The 23469-nt window shown below is 47.0% G+C and overlaps 1 long non-coding RNA gene across 1 annotated transcript in view; it reads right to left on the bottom strand.

Annotated features, from left to right (window-relative positions):
• LOC139078180 (uncharacterized) overlaps window positions 1–15626 on the bottom strand; it is a 59508-nt gene extending 43882 nt beyond the window's left edge. The window contains exon 1 of the long non-coding RNA XR_011531016.1: window positions 15547–15626. This is a non-coding gene — a long non-coding RNA (uncharacterized lncRNA). The remainder of the gene's footprint in view (window positions 1–15546) is intronic.
• Between the last annotated feature and the right edge of the window lie 7843 nt (window positions 15627–23469).

The following is a 23469-nucleotide window of genomic DNA, read 5'->3' as shown; positions in this document are numbered from 1 at the left end:
ATCTAATTTAATACACAGTTTAGGGTTTCTAATGGTCTTGGCTAACCATCACTCTAAGTGAGAGAAAATGGATATAAAAGAAGAGATAAATGGAAAGAAAAGAAATAACTGCCATTAGGGTACTGATATGTGGCCACTTTACATATGAGGAAACTGAGATTCAGAGTTTCTAAAAAACCAACCCAAGGTCACACAGCTATGTCAGAGATGGGTGAGGAGGGTTGGCAAGGAGGGAAGCAGTTGCAAGAGCCCCTGTGGTGAAGGGATGGGACTATGGGGTCTGGCTGAGGTGGAAGGCTATCCACAGGCAGCTGGGGGGAGGTGAGGAGCCCACCCAACACCAGAACCTGCCAGAGAACAGGCTAGGCCTTACTGCGAGTGGAACTGAGTCATCTCTGACGCTGGAAGGATCTTGGAGTTTTGAAAAAAAGAAAAAAGGCGTCTCTGCTAAGAAGACAATACACCCAGTGGTTTGGGGTTAGAAATCACACTGCCTCTGCTGAGGAAAAATAAAAGCTGAAAATCCAGGTTACAGCAGACCTAGATTAACAACCTCCAGGCTCCTGACAGAAGCAAACTTATATCTTTTGTGGAGGTGTTTTACACCAGAGGCACAAAACATCCCCACAGATCAATTGTAATTTTTTTCAAAAAATCACTAAATATTTGAGGGAACAAGCCACTCATTCTAGAGTCAAGGACAACAAAAAAGTGAGGAGAGAGAATTATACTGCGAAGACTGAAGGCATGAGAATTATCAAATTCAAAAGTATAAATATGCTTAAATAAATAAAAGTGAAGGAATAAGAGACTATCAAAATTGAACATACAGTTTTAATAAAGTACCAAATGGAATTTTGAAAATGAAAAGAATATTAATTGAGATTTAAAACTCAGTGGATGAGTTAAATAGCAGAATAGCTAAAGAGAGAATTAGTCAGCTGGAAGGCAGAGCTAACAAAACTACACAGAATTCACACCTGAGAGAAAAGAAATGCAAGACAAGGAAAGCACTAAAAGTAGGAACCAATCCCAAAAAGATAAAGAAAGAATCCACTTCTGGAACAGAAGTGTGAGGAGCCTGTAGACCTGCTCCCTGGTGAAACAACCACAGGTGGTAAAATTATTTTTAAAAATAACAACTTTTGAAGTCTCTGGAAATTGCCCTAAGGGCATAGAGGAACTGAAAGAATATTTGCTCAAGAAAATTTACTAAATCTCAGTGAGAATTGCCATAATCTGTGGACCTTGAGCCACAGCCAATTCTCCCTCCTGCACCCTAGCCAGGCTTGATGGAAGCTGCACTCCAGAGGATGCAGCCAAGGAGATGGGGTTCCTGACCACTTCAGCCCCTAATCAAGAGAGATGATACCAAATCAAGGGGTATGGCATCACTAGGAGGGGCAGGATACCAGTATTTCTCACCCCTCCCCCTCTGAGTTGTAGAGGCTAAATTCCTGGTGAGTGTGGCTGAAAGGTCAAGAGCTCCCTTCTTCCACTCAGCCCCACTCATAAGCTAGAGACCCTATCCTTGGAGTGGAAGGCTGAGAATGCTGGTGCCGTGACCACCTTACCCGCAGTTACCTCCCCCCAGCTTACCCTTCATGCTGGGAAAGGTAAGTGAAGAAGACCAGAGACTAAGGTTCCCACCCAACCCTGAGAGTAGTGACTCAGAGACTGTGCCCAGGGGGAGAGCAGGCCACAAGGACGGATGGCTTAACAGCAATCCCCAAAGGAACTGACTTAATTTGAAACACAGTGTAGGCAAGTCCAAGTCTAAGGGTGTTCTAGAAAACAATGGCAATATTGGATAAGTAATTAAGAGAAATCTGGTAGCTTTATGAAAACAATAAGCTAAACCACAGGCCAGCTACATTATTAGATGGAATAGGAAAGAGAGAGTCAAAGAGAGTCTGGTAAACCACTATCATCCTTGAGTGACTGTGCATTTCCCCAAGGCTGTGCCCTCTGAGGAACAGCACCAAAGGCTCCACACCACAGGAGAGATAGACTTCTTAATAGACTGATAGACTCAGAGTCTAGCCAGGTCATTGAACAAATAAACAACAACAAAAACAAACTCCAGAGAGGGGAGGGGGAACAGTGTCAATAGTTGCTACAATGTATCGCCTAAGGCCCAGTTTTCAACAACAACAAATGTATGAGACATGCAATGACCAGGAAAGAGTGATCCTTATACAGGGAAAGAAAGTGGGAAATAAAAACTGCCTGAGAGAGGAGCCAGATGTCAGATATAACAGACAAAGCCTTCAAAGCAGCCATTATAAATATGCTTAAAGAACTAAAGGAAACGATGCTTTAAAAGTAAAGGAAGATATTGATGACAACATCTCATCAAGTAGAGAATATGAATAGAGACAGAGTTTATATTTTTTTTAAAAAAAGGACCAAATAGAAATTCTAGAGTAGGAAAAGTACAAAAACCAAAATGAGAAACTCACTACAGGGGCTCAACTGTAGATCTGCACTGTCATGAGAAAGGATCAGTGAATTTGTAGATGGTGGAAATTATGCAAATCCAAAGAGCAGAAGGAAAGATTGAAGTAAAAATGAAGAGAGCCTTTGAGAAATGTGGACACTATCAAGCATACCAACATATGCTTAATGGGGGTACCAAAAGGAAAGGAAGGAGAGAAAGGAACAGAAAAAATATCCAAAGATACAATGGCAGAAAACTTCCCAAATTTGATGAAAAACATTAATCTACACACTCAAGAAGCTCAATGAACTCTGTGTAGGATAAAAACAGAGATTCACATCAAAACACATTATAGTAAATGCTGAAAGACAAAGAGAAAATTTTTTAAAGCAGTAAGAGAAAAGTGACTCATGCACAAGGACATCACAGTAAGATTAACAGCTGCCTTGTCCTCAGAAACAGTGGAGGCCAGAAGGCCCTGGAACAGCATATTTAAGGTGTTGAAAGAAAAAACTGTCAACTAAGAATTTTAGATCCAGCAAAACTATCTTTCAAAAATGAAGGCAAAATAAAGACATTTCAAGATAAACAAAAACATATGTTGCTAGAAGACCCATTTACAAGAAATACAAAAGGAAATTCTTCAGAATTAAAGCAAATGACCACAGGCAGTAATTTGAATCCAGACACACACACACACACACACACACACACACAGAAGAAAAAAAAAAAGAACAAGGAGCAGCAGTAAAGGCTCCATCATTTTCAGCAGAGGGACCTTCAAGGCTACTATGCAACAAGAAAATAACGAGGCATTGAAAGTAGCGTTTACTGAAAGAGATGAGGAGGAGGAGGAGGAGTTCAATGCTAATGGCCACAGTGCTCCACAAGCGGACAGTGTCAGTCAGCACACAGAACCTTCCATTCAGGCACAAGCCTTTCACTCTCACAGCCCCACCAACACCCCTCATGCACCTGCAGGACCACTGGAGTGATCCCAGCTCTAGATTAATCAAACCACCTGCCCCCTAGAGCTTCCAACCAAGGAAAGCATTATCAAAGTCAGTAATGTTGTACTTGTATTATCTGTAACAGCGGGTCTCAAACTCTTGTGCATCAGAACCACCAGGGGGCTTTTCAAATTCAGATTGCCAGGCCCCGTCCCTGATATTCCAGTACAGCACGTCCAGGATAAGCCCAAGAATCTGCTCTCCAACAAGTTCCCAGGTAATGCTGGGATTTATAAATGTGGAAACTAATTTGTAAAGTATCTAAACTCTGTGCAAGTCCAACAAAATATGTTTGAACCAGAAACCACTGCAAGGCGACATCCACAACCTTGGATGCTGGGATCCAACGAAGCTGTGTGCACTCAGGGCCACATGGTCAGAGCTAAGCTGTAGAAAGACTCTGGGAGCCGGGCTAGGACAGGCCTTGGATGGAGCAACAGTGCAGGCAGGAAGATGCTGCAGGCGTCCACGGTGGGGCGAGGGGGCCTCACACCAGGCAGGCTGGCCGGCGATGCCTGATCAGGAGTTAAAGTGAACATATTTAAAATAAGTCTAAATGGAGGAAAAGAGACAAATCTTCCCTTCAAAAGACAATAATTTATGTTGCTACTACCCCTCCCAGAGGCAGAGTTTAATCCCCTCCACCCAGCATTGAGTGTGGCTCGGCTTAGTGACTTGTTTCCTGACAAACAGAGTATGAACCTGGCAAACCTACATGAGCCCGTGGCCGAGGGCAGCCTCACTAGTCATGCCAGGTGGGTGTCAGGACCCCTGATAGAATGTGACTAAAAGGGCACTTCGCTTCTCTGTGTTCCTCCCAAAGCCATCACCCCAGTCTCATGTGAGAAAAACATCAGACTGTCGACGAAAATAATCCATAACCAATCTATAAATGAAAATTTGGGTGAGTTTATTCTGAGCTTAAATCTTAGGATTATAACCTGGGAGAGTCTTTCCACAAAGGAACTGAGCACTCCAAAGAAGTGGGGGTACACAGGGTGGTTATATACCCTCAAAGAGGGTGTTTCACATATGATTGAAATGTGCCCCCCACAATAGTCACAAGATTGCCCCGTCGGCACAGCACTTGATGGACACAGCAGGTAGTGGGTCTGCTATCTTGGTGGGCATAGCAGGAGGCAAGTCTATCGTCTCAAGCTGGGTGGTCACAGGTGAGCACAGCAATCAGTTTCTAGCCTAAGGAAAGATACTTAATCTTCAAGGAGATGCCAACGTTGGGAGGGGGAGAGAAGTTGCACCTTTATCTCAAGGGCCTTTGCTCTTGCCATGGGGAATGTCTAAAGCAGATATACAATGCATGCTCAACGGCCTCGGTCAGGCCCTTTTGGAAAGACAAGGTTAGGCCGAATTAGGTTTACACCAAATGGCTTCCTCATATACTCCAATATATCCTATTGCTTGCCGTTTTTATTTGTCAAGACAAACCCTGGAGAGCGCTCTGCAGGCCCCTGACCAGTACTGCTCAAACTGTCTAGGTCGTGAAAACCAAGGAAAATCGGAGCAACGGTCATGGGCCAGAGGAGACGCAAGGGACAAAAGGACTAAAGGCGGTGTGGCCAGGATGGAGTCCTTGAACAGAAACGACGTTAATGGGAAATCTGGCAACTTCTGAACCAAGTCTGGAGTTTAGTTAATAGCGCTGTGCCGATGAGAATTATGACCTTAGTTTTGACAAATGTACCATGGTAATTGAAGATGTGAATGATGGGGGAAACTGGGTGAGGATGATAGAGATTCTCTGTGCTATCTTTGCAACTCTTCTGTAATCTAAACTTATTCCAAAATACAAGATGTTCACACACACACACACACACCACCACCCCCCCCCCCCAAGAAGCTCAGCCCTCTGGCTGAGGAAGGCTCCTGGGTGAAGGGATGGCCAGGCAGAGAGCAGAGACTTTGCCTTCCAAACATTAAGGAAAGTCTGAACGTCTTAGTAAATATGTGAATGAATGAATGAAATGCAAATGCTGGTGCAGAAATACATACATAGATCAAAAGCACACCTTATGGACCCCAAGGCAGACACACACACACAGAGGGGCTGGATAGGCCATAAATTCGACAACAGAAAGCAATGAGTAGGCAAAAATTTGCATTAGAAAAAGCGCTTGTAGAAAGAATGGCTAGCTATCCCCTTTACCTCCTGAGCAAATGCAGAATTCAGATGAATTAAATACTTAAATAGGAACAGAGCTAATTGAAGGAAATGTAGGAAATCAGCGTAATCCATGACTGAAAATATATTCCCTAAAAAAAAATAATAATAATAAGGCAAAACCCAGATAGATTTGTCAACACTGAAATGAAGTATTTTGATTCAATAAAGCTCCCTACACAAAACCAACAGACAGATGACAGATTGCAAGGAGACATTCGTAAACTTGTAACCTGACAAATTATTGATATCTAAACTGTACAAAGAACTCCTACAAATAAATAAGAAAAAGGACCCAAAACATCATAGGAAGAAGGGCAGGCAGTTCACACAATGGGAAGCTTCAGGTTAGCAAATCACGGAGATGCTCGCACTCACTGGGAACCAGAGAGAAGCACGTTTAACACCTCTGGGCAAGTCAGAGCAACAGGGCTCAGATTTCTACCCCCGCCCACCCATACCTGAAACAGCCAAAACACAGGACAAAATATGTGCAGTAACTGTAACGGAAAGTTTGGTCTCTGAACCCGACGCCAATCCAAATAACGAGAACAGAGTCTTGAGTGGAAGAGGAAAGGTTTTTACTATGCCAGGCACAGGGAGCAAAGCAAGGGCTCATGCCTCAAAAATTGTTAGCTCCCCGATGAGGAATGGACAGGGATTTTTATTTGGGGTTTTGGGTAGGGGAGGGGGGAACATGTAGCTTGTGCAGCTCTGTGCTTTCCCACCAGCCTGCATTTGGCCTTGAGAGGCTGCTTGCAGCAAGGCGGGGGGAGGGTGAGATAGGAGGATGGCAGGTGGGCGTCCTTTGCCGTTGTCTCGTCTTCTTGTTTGAGGCGGGTTCGAGCGTCGGGAATCAAGGAGTTGAGGTCTGGGAAGCCTCCGCTCCTTGATACTCTTGAGACAGCGGCTTTCCTGGCAAACTCAAGGACACATGATTAGCTAAACTTTAGTGCGCCTCCAACTCCAGGCCCCCTGGGCTTTTAACAATTTGTAACTCCCATTTAGTTGTAAAGCTCAAAGAGTCCAAGTTTAAAGAAACAGGGATTTACATGTGAGTGGAGCTAGAGAAGCAGGAAAGGGGGTGGTGGGTTTTAGTTTTAACCCCATACACGCTGGGTTCAATGTGGGGAACTGATATCAGGGCTGATGTTAAGAGCCTGTAACATAACTATTTGCAAGACTTGGGCGTCAGGCAGCAGAAGACAGGATGGCTGAGATGGGAAAAGCGCTCACGGCCAGGAGACGGCGGCATTGGGCCGCGGTGCAGGGGGCGCCCGCAGAGTCCAGGGGTCTCCCCGCACACGGCAGCTCGGAGTTCAGCGAGGAGAGCGCAGAGCAGACAACGATGCGCTCGGAGACCTGCAGTGGCCCCAGGCCTCAGGTGAGACAGGCTGAGCACGTGTGTGGGGAAGCCACCTGGAGTCGGGAAAGACGGGCTCAGAAGGACAGGAGGGCATTGCAGGAGCTCACACAGGGCCTGGCCCATCCACCTGGAGGCAGAGGGCACAGGCCTGCAGCGGGCAGTTTCAGCAAGCGTAAAAGTCAGTGACGTAAGCAATGCTAAGTCGAGCTGAGCGTTCCTGCTGGTCTCACCAGTGGGCACACTTGTGGCTGCATTCAGCCAAAAGGTTAGTTGGGAGCTGGGCTCAGCTGGATGCTGAGATAGCTGGACCTCAGTCTTTCCACTAGTTTCAGGGCTCCCCAGAGGCCAAAAGCAGAAGCGGTCAGGCCTCTTAGCAGTTTAAGCCTGGGAGTGTCATTTCCTCTGCATTGTATTGGTTAAAGCAAGTCACAGGGCAGGGGACTACACGGGCTGCATATACCAGCAGGCTTGGATCACTGGGGACCCCAGCATTATGGACTACCACACAGCATGCCCCCAAATTTGCAGCACCCCCTCACTCCCTCCCCCACTGTGGCAGCCAGTCCCTTCTGAGCTCCGTCCTCGTCCCCTGCCCAGCATTTCCACCCTCCTTTGGGTGGAAGCTCTGTCCTCAACTTCAGGCCACCCTCTGGGGTGCTGACACCCACCCCTAGAATTCGCCAACTTTGTCCCCCCAGGGGAGAGTGACTCTGGCCAGACTGAGTCCCTGGAACAGCTTTGTTCATCCCTGCCTGACATGACTCTCACCTGACCCCAGGCTTCCTCTCCCACTGCACCCACCTCGTTCCACCCAGCGCCCAGCGGCCCTGACGTTCCCATGCAGAGGATCTCATTGGCCAGGCCAAGCGCTCCCTAGGACCCATCACTGGTGGGCAGGTTCACCACACCCTCAAAATTGCCATCCTTGAAGGGCCCAGCGCTTTAGCATCTGCTTCCTGTTCATCTCATCCTCTTGTCCATGCTACCCACTAGGCTTGGCTGAGCAAACTGGTCCCAAGATTCCTATTTGGCCTGAGGTAGAAGGTTGGCTCGGGTGGCCAGCGTGAGCTGCATCTCCCACTCATCCCCTGCAGAGGCCTGGCCGAGGGCGGGGCACGCCTTGTCTGCAGCAACGCCTGCAGGGCCTCTCCCAGTAGAGAGGCTCCCGACTCTAACGACCAGTTCATACAACAGACATCACTCAGCTGCTTTTTAAAAATATTTTTTGAAACAATTTTTTATTGAGCTGTAATTCACATACCATGAAATTCGCACTGTTAAAACAACTCAGTGGTTTTTAGTGTATTCACAATGTTGTGCAACTAATTCCAGAACATTTTCACCATCACAAAACAAATTCTATACCCATTAGCAGTCACTCTCCATTTCCGCCCCCCTTGATCCTGGAAATTGGTAATCTACTTTTGTGTCTACTATGGATTTGCATATTCAAGGAATCACAATATGTGGGCTTTTGTGTCCGGCTTATTGAAACCAGGAAACAGCCGTTGATGATTAAGTATCTAGGTACTAAAGTTTTCTCCTTTTTGCAATTACTGATTATAGCTTTTAGCTGTTTAACCCACCCATTGTTAAATGGCTGCTTCGGCAATAGGCTGTCTGACTCCCACTAGGCTCCTACAGATAACACCTCCCTGGACCCTGGGTCACCATGGTAATGGGTGTGTGAGCTGTTTTTCAGGAATTAGAACCCATTGTCCACTTCAGGCCACTTGAGACCACCAACCCATCAACTGGGCCCGCACAGATGTCTAATAGGTGACCTTTTGACGTTGAGAGGCTAAAAACTCCACCCTCAGGTCATGTTAACGCTGCCATTGTGTGAACCTGGGTCCTATGAAGAGGCGTGGAGTCTGACTACGCTTGCGTAGATCATCAATGACCTCACCTCTCCTCACCTCCAATCACCTCTCTCTCCACATTCAGACCACCTTGCCCCCCCATCCCATGAATATCCCTGAGTCCCTATTTTCTGAGAAGCGAATTTGAGACTCATACTCTCACTTCTTCACGTGGCTGCCTTGTGAGTAAACCCTCTCTCTGCTGCAAACTCGTCTTCTCGGTGTTTGGCTTTCTGGGCAGCGGGCAAAAACAAACCTGGTTCTGTAACATTATTTCACCTAGCAAAGGTTTCCAAGATTCATCCATGTTGCAGCGTGAATCAGTACTTCGCTCCTTTTTATGGCTGAATAATACTCTGTTGTATGGATAGACCACATTTTGTTTATCCATTCATCCATTGATGGACTCTGGATTGTCTGCACCTTTTGGATATTATGAACAATGCTGCTATGGACATTTGTGTACAAATTTTTGTGTGACCGTGTATTTTCAATTCTCTTAGGCATACACCTCAGAGAGGGGATTGCTGCATAACTGGGTAACTTCTGTGTTTAACTTTTGAGGAACCATCAAACTGTTTTCTAAAGCGGCTGCACTATGTTGGGTCCCCACTAGTATGTGAGGGCTCTGATTTCTCCATATCTTCACCAACACGCGTTATTCTCTTTTTTTTTTATCATAGCCATCTGAGTGAGGGTCAGCTGATATTTACACAAGAAAATTTTATTTTTACATCCCAAAAATTCAGTACACAATTTTTAACACAATAGAGTACAAAAAAGTCTTCACTTTCCAAATACAATTGGTAGAATGCCCAAATCACGTGTGTTTTGAACACAGCGCCAGTGGCCAGGGCGGCAGCTTGTATCTTCTGAAGATAGCTGCACCACATCCCCCACCCGCATGCTGTGGCCCTGACACTCCTCCCACTGGGAGGTGGCATCCGTGTCCCTCCTTTCTGAACCTGGGCGTGATGTTGTGATATAATAAGAAAGATATATTTGGTCTCTGCCCTCAGTTCCTGGCACAGAGCTCCTAAAACCCTTGGGATTTCCTGAGTGATGGTGGGGATAGGTGCATCTTTTGTTATAAGAGTTGGTCTTAGTCCTGGATCTTGACACAAGAGCTTCTGAGAATCTCCAGAGTGATGAGTGTCTTTTGTATGCTAATGAATGACTGGTGGCTGGGGGCCCCTAGATAACTTCAGGATGAAGGCTGGTCACCAAAAAGACCAAGGCATGATTAGAGGGTTGGAACTTTCAGCCCCACCTCCCAATCTCCTGGGAGGGGAGAGAGGCTGCAAATTGAGTCGATCACCAATGGCCAATGATTTAATTAATCATGCCTGCGTGATGGAACCGCCATAGAACTCTAAACGGTGGGGCTCAGAGGGCTTCCAGGTTGTGAACACGTGGAAGTGCTGGGAGGTGGCCGCCCAGACAGGGCCTGGGAGCTCTGCGTACCGTTTCCCCCGTGCCTTGGCCCGTTCACCTCTTCCACTTGGCTATTCCTGAGTTGTATCCTTCATAATAAACCAGTAATATTAAGTAAACTGTCTTCCTTAGTTCTGTGAGCCATTCTAGCAAATTATCGAACCTAAGGAGGGGGTTATGGGAACCCCTGCTTTGTAGCCAAGTTGGTCAGATGCCTGGTAGGTAGTTAGTGTCAGAATTGAATTGCACTCAGTTGGTGTCAAAGAATTGGTTGTTTTGGGTAAAAGTCCCAGACACATTTGGTGTCAGAAGTGTTAAATGAAAACACCAGCATAGTACTGGGTCTTGTGACTGCTTCGACCAACAGACAGAAGCAATGCCAGTGACTTCCAAGCCTGAGTCCTAAAGGGCAATGCAGCCCCCACCTTGCTCGCTGGCACTCCCTCTTGAAGCCCTAAGCCACCATGCTGTGAGGAATACCTGCCACAGGGAGTCCTGTGGAGGCGTTCTGGCGGATGCCCCAGTGAGCCTGGCCTGTGAGCCATCCCAGCCCAGGATCCATACATGTGGATGAAGAAGCCTCCTGAGGACCCCAGCTGCCAGACTTGGGGTCTCCCAACTGAGGCCATGACATCATGGAGCAAAGTCCAGCTGGCTCCCCATGCCCTGCCCAAATGCTATGTCTCAGAAGCTGTGAGAAGTGTAACAAAATGGTTGTGTTAAGCCACTCAGCTTTGGGGTAATTTTTCACACAGCAGTAGTCACTGCAGCCATGATGGAGATTTGCTCTCAGATGGTGCTGGCTCCAAGGGTTCCAAGGATGCTGAAGGCTGCAAGGGCAGCAGGGTCACCTGCTACTACACAGCCGTGATAAAGCCACTGCAGCTGGTGACCAAGAAGGGATGTGCTGAGCCTATGACATCCTAGCATCGTAGGTAATCCCTCGTGAGGAAGCATGATACAGTGTTTCAGCTACCTGTGGGGGCCTTATTTGGGGTTATCACTTATGAATAAGCATTTTATGGTGATTTAGATACATTTTAGAGACATGTTTGGAGGTTTGGGTCCATGAGAAATGCGTTATAATTTTTCCCATCTAAAGCATTGGGAACAGGCTCCTGCTTGGTGCTCTCAGACTGGAATTCTCATTTTAGGAACAGACTGTGGCATCAGATGAGCAATGTCTGGACACCGGCCTTCTCCAGCCTGTGTGCATGACGCCTCAGGAGCCCAGAGGGAGGAAGAAGGACTGTCCAGCCAGCCAGTGCATCCTCAGTCCAGGCTCTCACGCCCTCTGACCCCTTCAGACGACCTCCCCCTAAATTCTAGCCGGTACTTCCCTGGTAGGGAGGAGCCGCACCTCCCTGGGCCCCACTCGCCATGCGCTGCGCTGAGCTACCTGCCAAACCCAGACCCCTACGGCCACATACATTCCCCAGAGCTGCTCTTTCCTGGCCCATCTCCCCTGGCTCTCCTGGAGGCCCAGCCGGCCAACTGCCCCTCACTCGTGCCCACTGCCCCAGGGAGAAGTGTGGCTGGTGTGGAGAGGGCAGGAAGATGAGGGGGTGGTCGATGACTCCTGACTCCACTGGCTTCGCTCTCCCTGCCAAGCCTCGGAGGCTCATGTCATGTGGAGGAGGGGGAAAAGGGGTCACAGAAGAGGAAGGGGGAGGGGGCTGGCCCGGTGGCACAGCAGTTAAGTTCGCACGTTCCGCTTCTCGGCAGTCTGGGGTTTGCCGGTTCGGATCCCAGGTGTGGACATGGCACCACTTGGCAAGCCGTGCTGTGGTAGGCGTCCCACATATAAAGTCAAGGAAGATGGGCATGGATGTTAGCTCTGGGCCAGTCTTCCTCAGCAAAAAGAGGAGGATTGGCAGTAGTTAGCTCAGGGCTAATCTTCCTCAAAAAAAAAAAGGAAGAAGAAGAAGAAGGGGGAGAAGACACAGAGAGGTTTGGAAACATTTCTTGGAGGGTGCCTGGTCACATTCCTACCCAGAGTTTGGAGAAAGAGCAGGGCAGGCGGTTCTTGGCTGGGAATGTTTCTGCGGCACCATAAATGAGGGCAGTAGGAGGAAAATTCACCAGAAGCCCTTGCTTCACTGAGAGCAGCATCTGGGGGACGTTCCAGCGACCTCAGGAGTGAGATCAGACAAGGTCCTCCTGGCAACCCCTCAGTCCCCCAGGCTTAGCAGGTCTCTTTGATTCTTAGAACAGAGAGCTGAGCCCCAGAGAAACCCACCATGCTTAGAGTACTTGTAAAGCCCCACACACGCATTCCCATGGTGGCCCTGGAGACAAAGGCACTTTTGTCACCCATTGCCCACTTACACCACATGTCCCCCCAGCAGGGCACAGCCATCAGGGTCAAGGCCATCTAAGGACCAGTAGAGGCAGTCCTTCCTGGAATGGGGGGGTGACTCCATGTTATTGAAGGCTGGTGCCTAGGCCGCAGTGTGGCCCGGGGAGCCCCCGTGGGAGGGTGGTGGTCATGAACTTGACTCCTGTCTGGAAGTGCACCCTAGGGGTGTTGGCAACAAGCCCCCAGCCATTCGGACTGGGAAGAGGAGATGTCCTGCCAGTGGCCTGGCCGCCCTTATAGGCAGAGGAAGGGTCCTGCAGTTTGGCCCCAGGTCCCCATGTGAGAAGGAGCCTGGCTCTCCATCTCCACTCCTGCCCCTCTCTCGTCAGAGCTAGTGCGTAGCCAGGTGGGGTCCAGGGCACTGGAGTACAAGTACATGTTGTCTCAGTGCTGTGGGGGCATCAGGATGTGAGCCAGCGTGGAGAAGAGGACGGGGTCAGCCAGTGCGGCTGAAGCCTGTGCCTGGCCCACCTTGGACAAGGAACAAAGCAGAGAAACTGCCAACCACCACCTTCCTGGACATAAAGTGGGGGAACTGGCAGCCACCCAGCATGGACGAGCACCACGGGGCTGCTGCAGCCAGCGGCTATATGCAGAAATCTCCAGGGCAGGAGGCAACCACAGCGTCTGCGGGTGATGGCCGGTCCCACGCAGGAGCAGCCAGGCCACAGAGCAGCCTCTCCTGTCCCCTGACAGCACGTGATGGACGAAATAAAACTAAGGCTCCCTGGGGCACACAGAGCCCAAGAAAGCCCGGCAGAGGCTTGTGCAGCGAGCGTCAGAGTGGAGCAGACAGGAAAATGGTGACTGCAACCTTCAGGGCTACAGGAAGACCATGGCCCCCGGGCTGCAGCAACCACAACTGACAGCCCGAACCGCGGGGCTGAAGGAAGTATCTGGCTGAAAGCATGGCGCCCCGGCTGAGGCCTCGGGGCGGGCTGGCCCCCCGCCAGCGGTCAGCCGAGGGGGCTGAGGAGGAAGGATGCTCAGCCAGGCAGGCGGAGAGCCCTGAGTTACCTCCTGACACAGCAGACCGAGGTCTGGCTTGGCCTGGGGCACCCGCATGTCCGGTCACGGCACAGAGGCCTGAGCTGTGGGCGGCCGAGCATCTGGGCAGGAGCTCTCCCTGCCCCACAGCATGACAGCACCTGTCCCAGGGGAGGGATGGGCCTGTAAGCACATCCCCCAGAGGACAGCAGGAGGGCGTGTGGCTGTGTCCCTGCCACACTTCATTCTGCCCTGTGATGCGAGCATGCTTCCTCCGCTGGAAGATGTCCGTTGGGCGTGAGGAAGCCTGATGGTTAGTGTTTTGAAAGAGAAAGGAAACATCATAGTTGGAGCCACAGCCGCCAATCATTTTATTTAAAAAAGAAGTCAGAAAAAGTGTAATAATCTAAAGGGAAAAAGGCAACAACCTGCTGGTACCCACAGCATTGGGGACCACCTCAGACTCTGCCCATGGCCTGTCTGGGGACCCTGCCACATGAGTGTGTCTCCATCACCTCACCCTACTCCACGTGCCCCTCACTCCCACCCAGGGCTCCAGCAACTCTGCTCGCTGCTCGGGATAACAGCAGCCTGGTGCACGCCAAGGTCCCAGGAGAGCATTATCAAACAGGGGCAGGGCACACGACTGCCCAGCCCAGCACCGCCCAGACAGTCCTTCGTCCCCACTCACTGGCATCTGCCCCCGCCCCTGCCCAGGGGAGCACAGAAGACCTCACCTGGATCCCAGAGCTTCACCCATGGCTTCATGAAGGACTTCACAGTGAGAATCTAGCAGGCGGACCATCTGACTGTCCCCTTTTGGGTTTTTTTGCCGGGGAAGATTCACCCTGAGCTAATATCTGTTGCCAATCTTCCTCTCTTTTTCCCTCCAAAGCCCCAGTGCATAGCTGTATATTCTAGTTGTAAGTCCTTCTGGTTCTTCTTTTTTTAATTTATTTTATTTTATTTTATTTTATTGAGGAAGATCAGCCCTGAGCTAACATCTGCTGCCAATCCTCCTCTTTTTACTGAGGAAGACTGGCCCTGAGCTAACATCCTTGCCCGTCTTCCTCTACTTTATATGTGGGATGCCTACCACAGCATGGCCTGTCAAGCGGTGCCATGTCTGCACCCGGGATCTGAACCAGTGAACCCCAGGCCGCCAAAGCATAACGTGCGAGCTTAACTGCTGCACCACCAGGCCGGCCCCACTTTTAGTTCTTCTGTGTGAGCTGCCACCACAGCATGGCTACTGACAGATGAGTGGTGTGGTTCTGCAACTGGGAACTGAGCTCAGGCCACCAAAGCAGCGAGAGTGGCAAACTTTAACCACTAGGCCATCAGGGTTGGCTCCTCTTTTGTTTCTTGAATAAAGGGCTTGGGTGAAAACTTTTTGGGCTGATGTTTGCCTATTAGAGTTCTAAATTCTTTACTTTTCTGTTTGATAAAATTGGTCAATTGCATCAGCTGGGGGCCTGGTAAGGAGAAAAAGAGAATGCCCTGATGTCTGGACAAGGGCTCGCCCAGAACACTCTGGATGCCACCCAAGGAGCCCCACGCCAGCCTTCCATGGGCCCGTCCTCAAGTGCTCCTGCCCTGAGTGCCACTCCACCTCCTGGCCACCCTTCCTGGGCCCGGCCCGGCCCAGGCCCCATTGCCTCACACTGCCTCCTGCATTCCGGTCAGACACGGCTGGCCCTCTCCAGCTCTCCAAGCTCCAAAACGCCTTTTCAAAACCACTCTGATCAGAGTCACTCACACTAGGATGTAAAAACTGCCCAGTGCCCCGCCCCCCCACGTACATTTGCTTTCTCAGCAGAGACCCCTCTGGTCCAAGGCTCACCACACACACGAATCTCTCCTCCTTCCCAAGTCAGCAAATGAATTTAAGAGGGAAGAAATCTCTTACCACAAAAAGAATCAGAGGCAGGCCATCAGCGAGCTGGCTGCTTTCAATTTCTGGAAGACAGAAAGCAGATGGAAACGCATGGGTGGCTGAAACAGATGGTGGGAGCTGCATCCCAAAATAGGAGCAGACAGGGCGAGTGTGCCTAGAAGGACCCAGAGGGGGTGCGGCTGAACCACAGGGCTGAGGGTGGATTTGAGAGGAGTCACCCAGAAAGAACACCTCAGACATACCCAAACAGGTGGGAGATCCGGTCTCCTGCCCCTTAACCAGGAAAACCCCTAAGGACCAGTTTCCATCAGGCCACGGAGGTTGTGTTTTCTCTTCCTATAAGATAAGCCCTCGGACGGCGCAGCAGCTGCATGACAGAAAGCAGAGTGAGGGTTTTCAAGTCCAGGTGACCACTCTCACCTCCCTTGTGACCACTGACCAGCAAACCGGGTTACACCAGAAAAAAGCCCCAGCAACAGCCCTGCCTAACCAGGGGTTGAGGCCTCTGAGGCTGGGGGGCAGGGCGGCAGCCATCAGCAGCCTCCTGCTGCCCACTGGACGCAGGAGGGACCCACCAGCCCAGCCCTGTTCCCTGCTCAGGCCACGTGTCCAGGATGTGTCCAGGACACGAGAGATACCAGGGGAGACACAGAGCATCCCACCCAAAAGTGGTCTTGGCACTACAGTGTGACATGAACACAGAAAGCCGCCTGACAGCAGAGCACTCCACAGGGGCCAGAAACCTCCACCCCGTCTGCCCCTCCTTCCCCCACCTCGAGACCACACTCCCTCGGGGTATGGAGATGCCCGTGATGATAACAATCCCTTACAAGGCACTTTCTGGGCACTGACCTGCCCACAAGCCTTGAATGGCCAAACCCATTTAATCTCTTTCCAACTCCAGGCAGCAGGGCCCGTCACCTTCCTTTTACAGAAAAGGAAGCCAAGGCACACAGCGGTTGCCCAGGTCCCCCAGCTGGGACCTGGGCCAGCCTGGACTTGAACACAGGCAGTCTGCCTCCAGAGGGCACTCTTGCCCTGTGCTCAACTGCCTCTCAACAGCATATTGTTCATCCTTTAATTTCTGTTTTAAACTAACATACAGTAAAAGTCGCTGTTCTGGGTTACAATTCTATCAATTTTGACAACCATACACAGTCGTGGAACCACCACCACAATCAAGATTCAGAACGGTCTCATCACTCCAAAGAACTGCCTCATGCTGCCCCTTAGGGGTCAGCCCACCCCACCCCAGCCCCTGGCAGCCGCTGATCTGCTCTCCATTCCTCCATCGACAGCACGTTTTTATGGACAAGCATGTTGGTGTCCAGGGCTTTGCCCCGTCCCACAGCCATGGGCCCTGGAGCTTGGGGGTAACACAAACTGAGACAGAAAACATGTCAGTGACAAAACCTTAGAACAGTTTTTGACATGTGACTCCACATAACTGGAGTCAACCAAGGTGCTGGGCATGCCCAGCTTGAATAGAACAACCAACAAAATTCACTAAGCCTGGGGCTTATGCCCACTGTGGGCCTGGGGCTATCTGGATAGACCTCACGGAAACAACAGTAACAATAACCATTTATTAGATTAGTTCTACGTGCTGGATCTCTCTCAGGTCAGCCTGGCAAAACTGAGCCTTGGAGAGATTGACACTCCTGAAGTCATGCAGAGTAGTTGCAGCAAGGCCAGGATGCTGAAATGAAGCTGCTCTGGCTCTGAAGCCAGCACCTTCAACCACCAAGCTATGTTGCCTCCCATGTGTACCCTCTCCCTGACTCCATTAGTGATCGCCATTGGTGTCAAACACCTTCAAATAAAGTGATGAGCAGCACAGAAAGAGTGACTGGAATACAGAGCTCCTAGGACATAAAGCTCAACGATATTTATTAACATTCTTCTCACCTTGTATATAAAACAGGACTGTTCCTCTCCTCCATTGACTAGCACTTTTGTCATTGGAGCAGCAATCCATCCACCACGCTGCCTCCCTCCCAGCGGCAGGATTAGACATCCATGATCGGCTGTGCAATTTTGTGGTTCCCCCACTACAGAGGCAGGGGTTATTTCCCTGCCTTTGCCTCTGGGTGTAGCCAATAGAATAAGACAGAAGTGATGTTGTGCCAACTCTAAGCCGAGGTCCCAAGAGGCCTTGTGTCTTTCCATTCACCCTCTTGTGCTGCTGCCAAGGCCATGAGAACATGCCCAGGCCAGCCTGCTGGAGGATGGAGACGTGTGGAGCAGAACCACCCTGGCCTCCGTTGGCCAGCTCCCAGCCCGCAGATGCAACTGAGCTTTGGAGCCATTGGTCGCGCAGCAACAGCTGGCAGACTTAGTGGTCATCACCTCACTGGAGATGGGCATTCTGGGTGTCATGCTTCCATCTCACAGCTGAGGAGGGTGAGGCTCAGAGGTGTCCAAGATCACATAAGTCGTGTGTGATGGGGCTGAGAATTAAATGCAGGTCGTCTGGCTCCTAGGACGGAACAGTTTGCCCCCTTCCTGCCACCCTTTGGAGAACTGAGCCAGAGCTCTTGAAATTGCCTCTCACCAAACGATTTTTTTCTGCTGGAACTTTCTGTTTCTTGGACTCTGTGCATCAAATTGCCTGGCTTCTATTAAAAGCCAACACAAAAGTGAAAAGAGGAAAGCTCTGGAGACTGACCAGGGCCCTTCTTTACAGGAGATGGCCACCAGCTCCACGCATCAGGTTGGAATTCAATTGTGCTCTCTTTGTTGACAAGTCTTCATGGAAATGTACTTACTCGTGGTTTCCAACTTCCCAGATAAGCCTTGCTAACAAATATGTGAAAAATAGAGCTGACCCTTTTAAAGATTTAACACCAAATGCGAACTCAATCCAAGACCCATGATTAAGAGGTTTGGGACATTCTGAAAGAAAAATCTTGTTTGTCAGTGTGGTTCAGGGTAGAGGCAGAGTCCTCAGTCACTTGTTTCTATACAGAATAGGCCTAACTTCCATACTACTAACATTATTAAATAGGATTACCTACCTTCACTTCTGAGAACTCAAGTAATTTTCAGGAGCCCAGTTTATAGGCACAATAGGGGCTTGAATAGGGTCAGTGCTCTCCTATGGACAGTTACCAGCCCCCAAAGTTTCTGAGACTCAAGTGTGGCAAACAAAGTTAGATGGCATATGTTTCTCCTTTTCCTGACCTGGATCTCATTGGTGTTTAGACAGCAGGGACCCAACCTTAAATTGGGGCAGGGAGGGCAGGGGCGGGTCAGGAATGGTCCAAGCCAGACTTAGGAGCCCAGTTCTTTAGGTAGTGTTTCGTTCATGTATGGGCATATGACCCAGTTCTGACCAACGAGTCATTATGAGAAATCTTCTGTGCACTTTGGAGGAAGGCATTTTTTCTCTATGTTGAAAAGAAAAGAGAAGCCAAGATCGATCTGTCTATCTCACCTCCCAGGATCCACTTGCTGCTTGCCTTTCCATGTGATAAGGTGGGGAGATAGTATGGGAAAACAAAGCCTGGAGTTGGGGCAGTCATCTTGCAACCATGAAGCCTGAAGGAAAAAAGCCAACAGGTTGAGAATGGCAGAGAAGAAAGATTTACAGGACCTGGGTCCCAGATGACAATGGTGAGCCCCTGAATCAGCTCTGGCACCAACTCCCTCCTTACTTTTTATAATGTGAAATAATTATGTGGGTTTTGTAAAGACACTATTAGTCTAATGCTCAATCTCTTGCAGTTGAAGGCAACAAACTGACACACAAATGCAGCAACTTGCTTTATGAGGCCATCATAATCTTGATTGCTAAATGTAAAAAGGACATTTTGAGAATGGAAAATTAGAGGCTAATCTTCCTCATAAACATAGATGCAAATATCTTAAAGAAAACAGTAGCAAGTAAAATCCAGCAATATATGTAAAGTAAAGGGTAATAGAATGCCCAAGTTGGGTTTATTCCAGAAATGCAAGCTTGACCTATTATTTGGAAATCACCTGTTATGTTTCACCACATTAACAGAATAAAGGAAAAACACAAGACCATTTCAATAGGTGCAGACAAGTATTTGATAAAACAGCCACACATAGGTGGAGACATGACAGGCTATAGAGGGACTGATCTAGATGATGATTTCACAATTGTGTTCACTGTGAAAATGCATCAAGTTGTAATGTGAATTGTGCCGTTTTACAAATGTATGTTACACTCAATTTGAAATGCTTGCTTAGTTAGAATAATGGACCAAATTTTCTCATAACAATTAAAGAAATTGAATAAGAAATTAAAATCTTCCCACACAGAAAGCACTAGGCCCAGAAGGTTTTACAGTCAGGTGACAGATCTCTGCAATTACACAACCTCCCCAGAGCATGTAAGAAGAGCTTGATTCAGGAGAATGGTAAAACCTTGACACCAAACCCAAATGGCTTACAAGACAAGCTCACTCACAAACATAAATTCAAAATCCAGTGCAAAATTTTGGAACTTGAATGTAGTATTTAAAAACTGATAGCATGATCAAGTGGGGTTTATCTCATAAATGCAAGGTTGGTTTGAAACTGTGGCATATAGTTTCTACATAATAGGTAAAAGGAGAAATATCAAGATCATCAGTAGATGCAGAAAAAGTATTTGATAAAATTCAATTCTTCATACAAGCTAAAAACTCTAATCAAACATTCTGAGAAGACAGCTAAGTAGGATGCACCAGGAATCTGTCCACACCTAGACAACAATGGCGCTTGCAGAATCTGGATGATTTAACTATTTTGGAACTCTGGAGTTTACTGAAGGCTTGATGCTTCCAGGGGAAAGCTTGGACAGCAAACTGTGGTTAATTTCAGTCAATGTCAGCTCTCAGTACAGCAGCAGCTGTGCATGTGCTCCTGAAGCAGTTGCACACAACTTTGGAGATCCAGGGTGGGCAAAAAGGACCCTGTCTTCCAAAGATCAGGGATGGTGCTCGGATCACTGCAGCTTCTTATCCCAGAGGTGCAGGCAAAGAGCTAGGAAGCCATTGTTCCTGAACCTCCCCATAATTACAAGCCCTTTCCCCTTTAGCTAAAGTGAGTTGAAGGGGATTTAAAGAGGGAATGCCCTTTTTTCTCCCTTCACTTTTCCCTTTTCCCCTTTTGGGAGCCGTTAAAGACTAGGACACTCAAAAGCAACTTCATATACAGGGAAAGTTAGAAAGTCACTGTGTACGCTTAGGGGAAGGTGAAGACTCAGACAAGACATGAGAAGACCTTAAGTTTATACCTCAGGCTGAAATACAGCACAAAGATAGCCTGAAGCAATCAACAAACAAAACTAATAAACAAAAATGAAAAAACTGCACACTCTGAGGAACAGAAAATCTGATTTCCAGAGTTAGCACATTATTAGATTCAAAAGTCCAGTTTCCAACAAAAATTCACAAGATAAACAAAGAAACAAAAGTATGGCTCATTCAAAGGAAAAACAATAAACTAACAGAAACTGTCCCTGAAAAAGAACTGATGGCAGATATACTTGACAAAGACAACTATCTTAAATATACTCAAAGATTTAAAGGAAGACATGGGCAAAGTCAAGGAAAGAATGTATGAACAAAATGGAAATATCAATAAGACATAGAAAACCTAAAAAGAAACCCAAAAGAAATTCTGGAGCTGAAAAGTACAATAACCGAAATTAAAAATTAACTAGAGAGATTCAAAGGCAGATTTGAGCTAGCAGAAAAAAAGAATCAGAGAATAGAAGTCATTAAGTTTGAAAAAAAAGATAGAAGAAAATTGAACAGAACCTAAGGGACCTGTGGGACACCATCAAGCAGACCAGCACACCCATTGTGGGAGTCCCAGAAGGAGAAGAGAGAGAGAAAGGGGCAGAGGGAATATTTGAAGAATTAATGGCCAAAAATACTCCAAATTTGATGAAAGACATCCAAGAAGCTCAACAAACTCCAAGTAGGATGAATCAAAAAGACCCACACCTAGACACATTATAATCAAATTTTCAAAAGACAAAGAGAAAATTTTGAAAGCAGGGAGAGAGAAGTGGCTCATCACAATCAAGGAGTCCTCAATGAGATTATCAGCAGATTCCTCATCAAAAACTTTGGAGGCTAAAAGGCAGTGGGCTGATATACTCAAAGTGCTGAAAGAAAAAAAATTGTCATCCAAGAATGCTATATCTGGCAAAACTGTCCTTCAAAAGTGTGGAAGAAATTAAGACATCCTCAAATAAACAAGAGCTGATGGAGTTTGTTAGCACTAGACCCACTCTGCGAGAAATGCTAAAGAGAGCCCTGCAGGTTAAAATGAAAGGACACTGGACAACAACTTGAAGCCTTATGATGAAATAAAGATCTCAGTAAAAGTAAATACATGGGCAACTACAAAAGCTAGTATTATTGTAACAGTGGTATATAACCCTAGGGGTTTTTTCTACACAGAAACAATTATTAGCCTAAAAACTAATATTATTATAACTTTGGCTTGTAACTCCAAAATCAAAAACATTTTGTTTTCTACATAATTTTAAAAACAAATCCACTAAAAAATTATCATGTTATATATGGGACACACAATGCATAATGATGTAATTTTGAGACATCAACAACTGAAAGGAGTGGGATAGAGACGTTAAAGGAGGAGAGTTTTTGTGTGTTCTTGAAGTTAAGCTGTTATAAATTTAAATTAGAGTGTTATAACTTCAGGACATTAAATGTAATCCCCATGATAACCACAAAGAAAAGCTAAAGAATATACACTGAAGGAAATAAAAAGAAATTTGTTTCACTACAAAAAAGCACAAAAGAAGACAGCGATGCAGGAAATGAGGGATAAAAAAGCTACAAGGCATATAGAAAACAAATAATAAAGTGACAGAAGTAAGTCTCTCTTAAATAGTAATGACTTTAAATGTAAATGGACGAAATTCTCCAATCAAAAGACAGAGATTGACAGAACAGATTTTTTTAAAATATGATACAACTATATGCTATCTACAAGAGACTCACTTTTAGATCCAGACACAGAGTTTAAAGTGAAAGGATAGAAAATGATATTCCATGAAAATAGTAATGAAAAGAGAGCAGTGTTGGACATATAATATCAGAAAAAATAAACTTTAAATTAAAAAAGTTTCAAAAAGTCAAAAAGGATGTTATATATTAATAAAAGTTTTGATATAGCAAGAAGATATAACAAAAACATTTATGTACCTAATAACAGGCCATCAAAATATATGAATCAAAGGGCCAGCCCCAGTGTCCTAGTGGTTAAGTTTGGCATGCACTGCTTTGGCAGCCTGGGTTCGGCTCCCAGGCATGGACCAACACCACTAATCTGTCACTGGCCACACTATGGTGGCAGCTCACATACAAAAAGAGGAAGGTTGGTAGCAGAGGTTAGCTAGTCTTTCTCAACAAAAAAAATATATATATGGGTGAAGCAAACATTGACAGAATTGAAAGGAGAAATAGACATTCTACAATAATAGTTGGAGATTTCTTTATCTCACTCTCAATAATGGATAGAATAACCAGACAGAAGATAAGTAAGGAAATAGAGGACATGAACAACACAATACCAACTAGATTGAACAGACATATACAGAACACTCTACCTAACAACAGCAGAATATACATTCTTCTCAAGCACACAGGGAACATTTTCCAGGATAGACCTTATGTTTGGTAATAATTAAGTCTCAATAGATTTAAAAAGATAGATATCATACAAAGTATCTTCTCAGACCATAGCAGGATGAAGTTAGAAATCAATAGCAAAAGAAAAACTAGAAAATTCACAAATTTGTGGAAATTAAACAACACACTTTTAATGACTGATGGATCAAAGAAAAAATAAAAAAGGAAATTGGAAAATACTTAGAGGTGAATGAAAACAAAAACACACATATCAAAACTTATGGGACACAATAAAAACAGTGCTAAGGTGGAAATG

This window comes from Equus przewalskii, chromosome 21, assembly GCF_037783145.1.
Source record: "Equus przewalskii isolate Varuska chromosome 21, EquPr2, whole genome shotgun sequence".
Taxonomy (NCBI): domain Eukaryota; kingdom Metazoa; phylum Chordata; class Mammalia; order Perissodactyla; family Equidae; genus Equus; species Equus przewalskii.
This window is presented reverse-complemented; position numbering and strand designations above follow the sequence as displayed.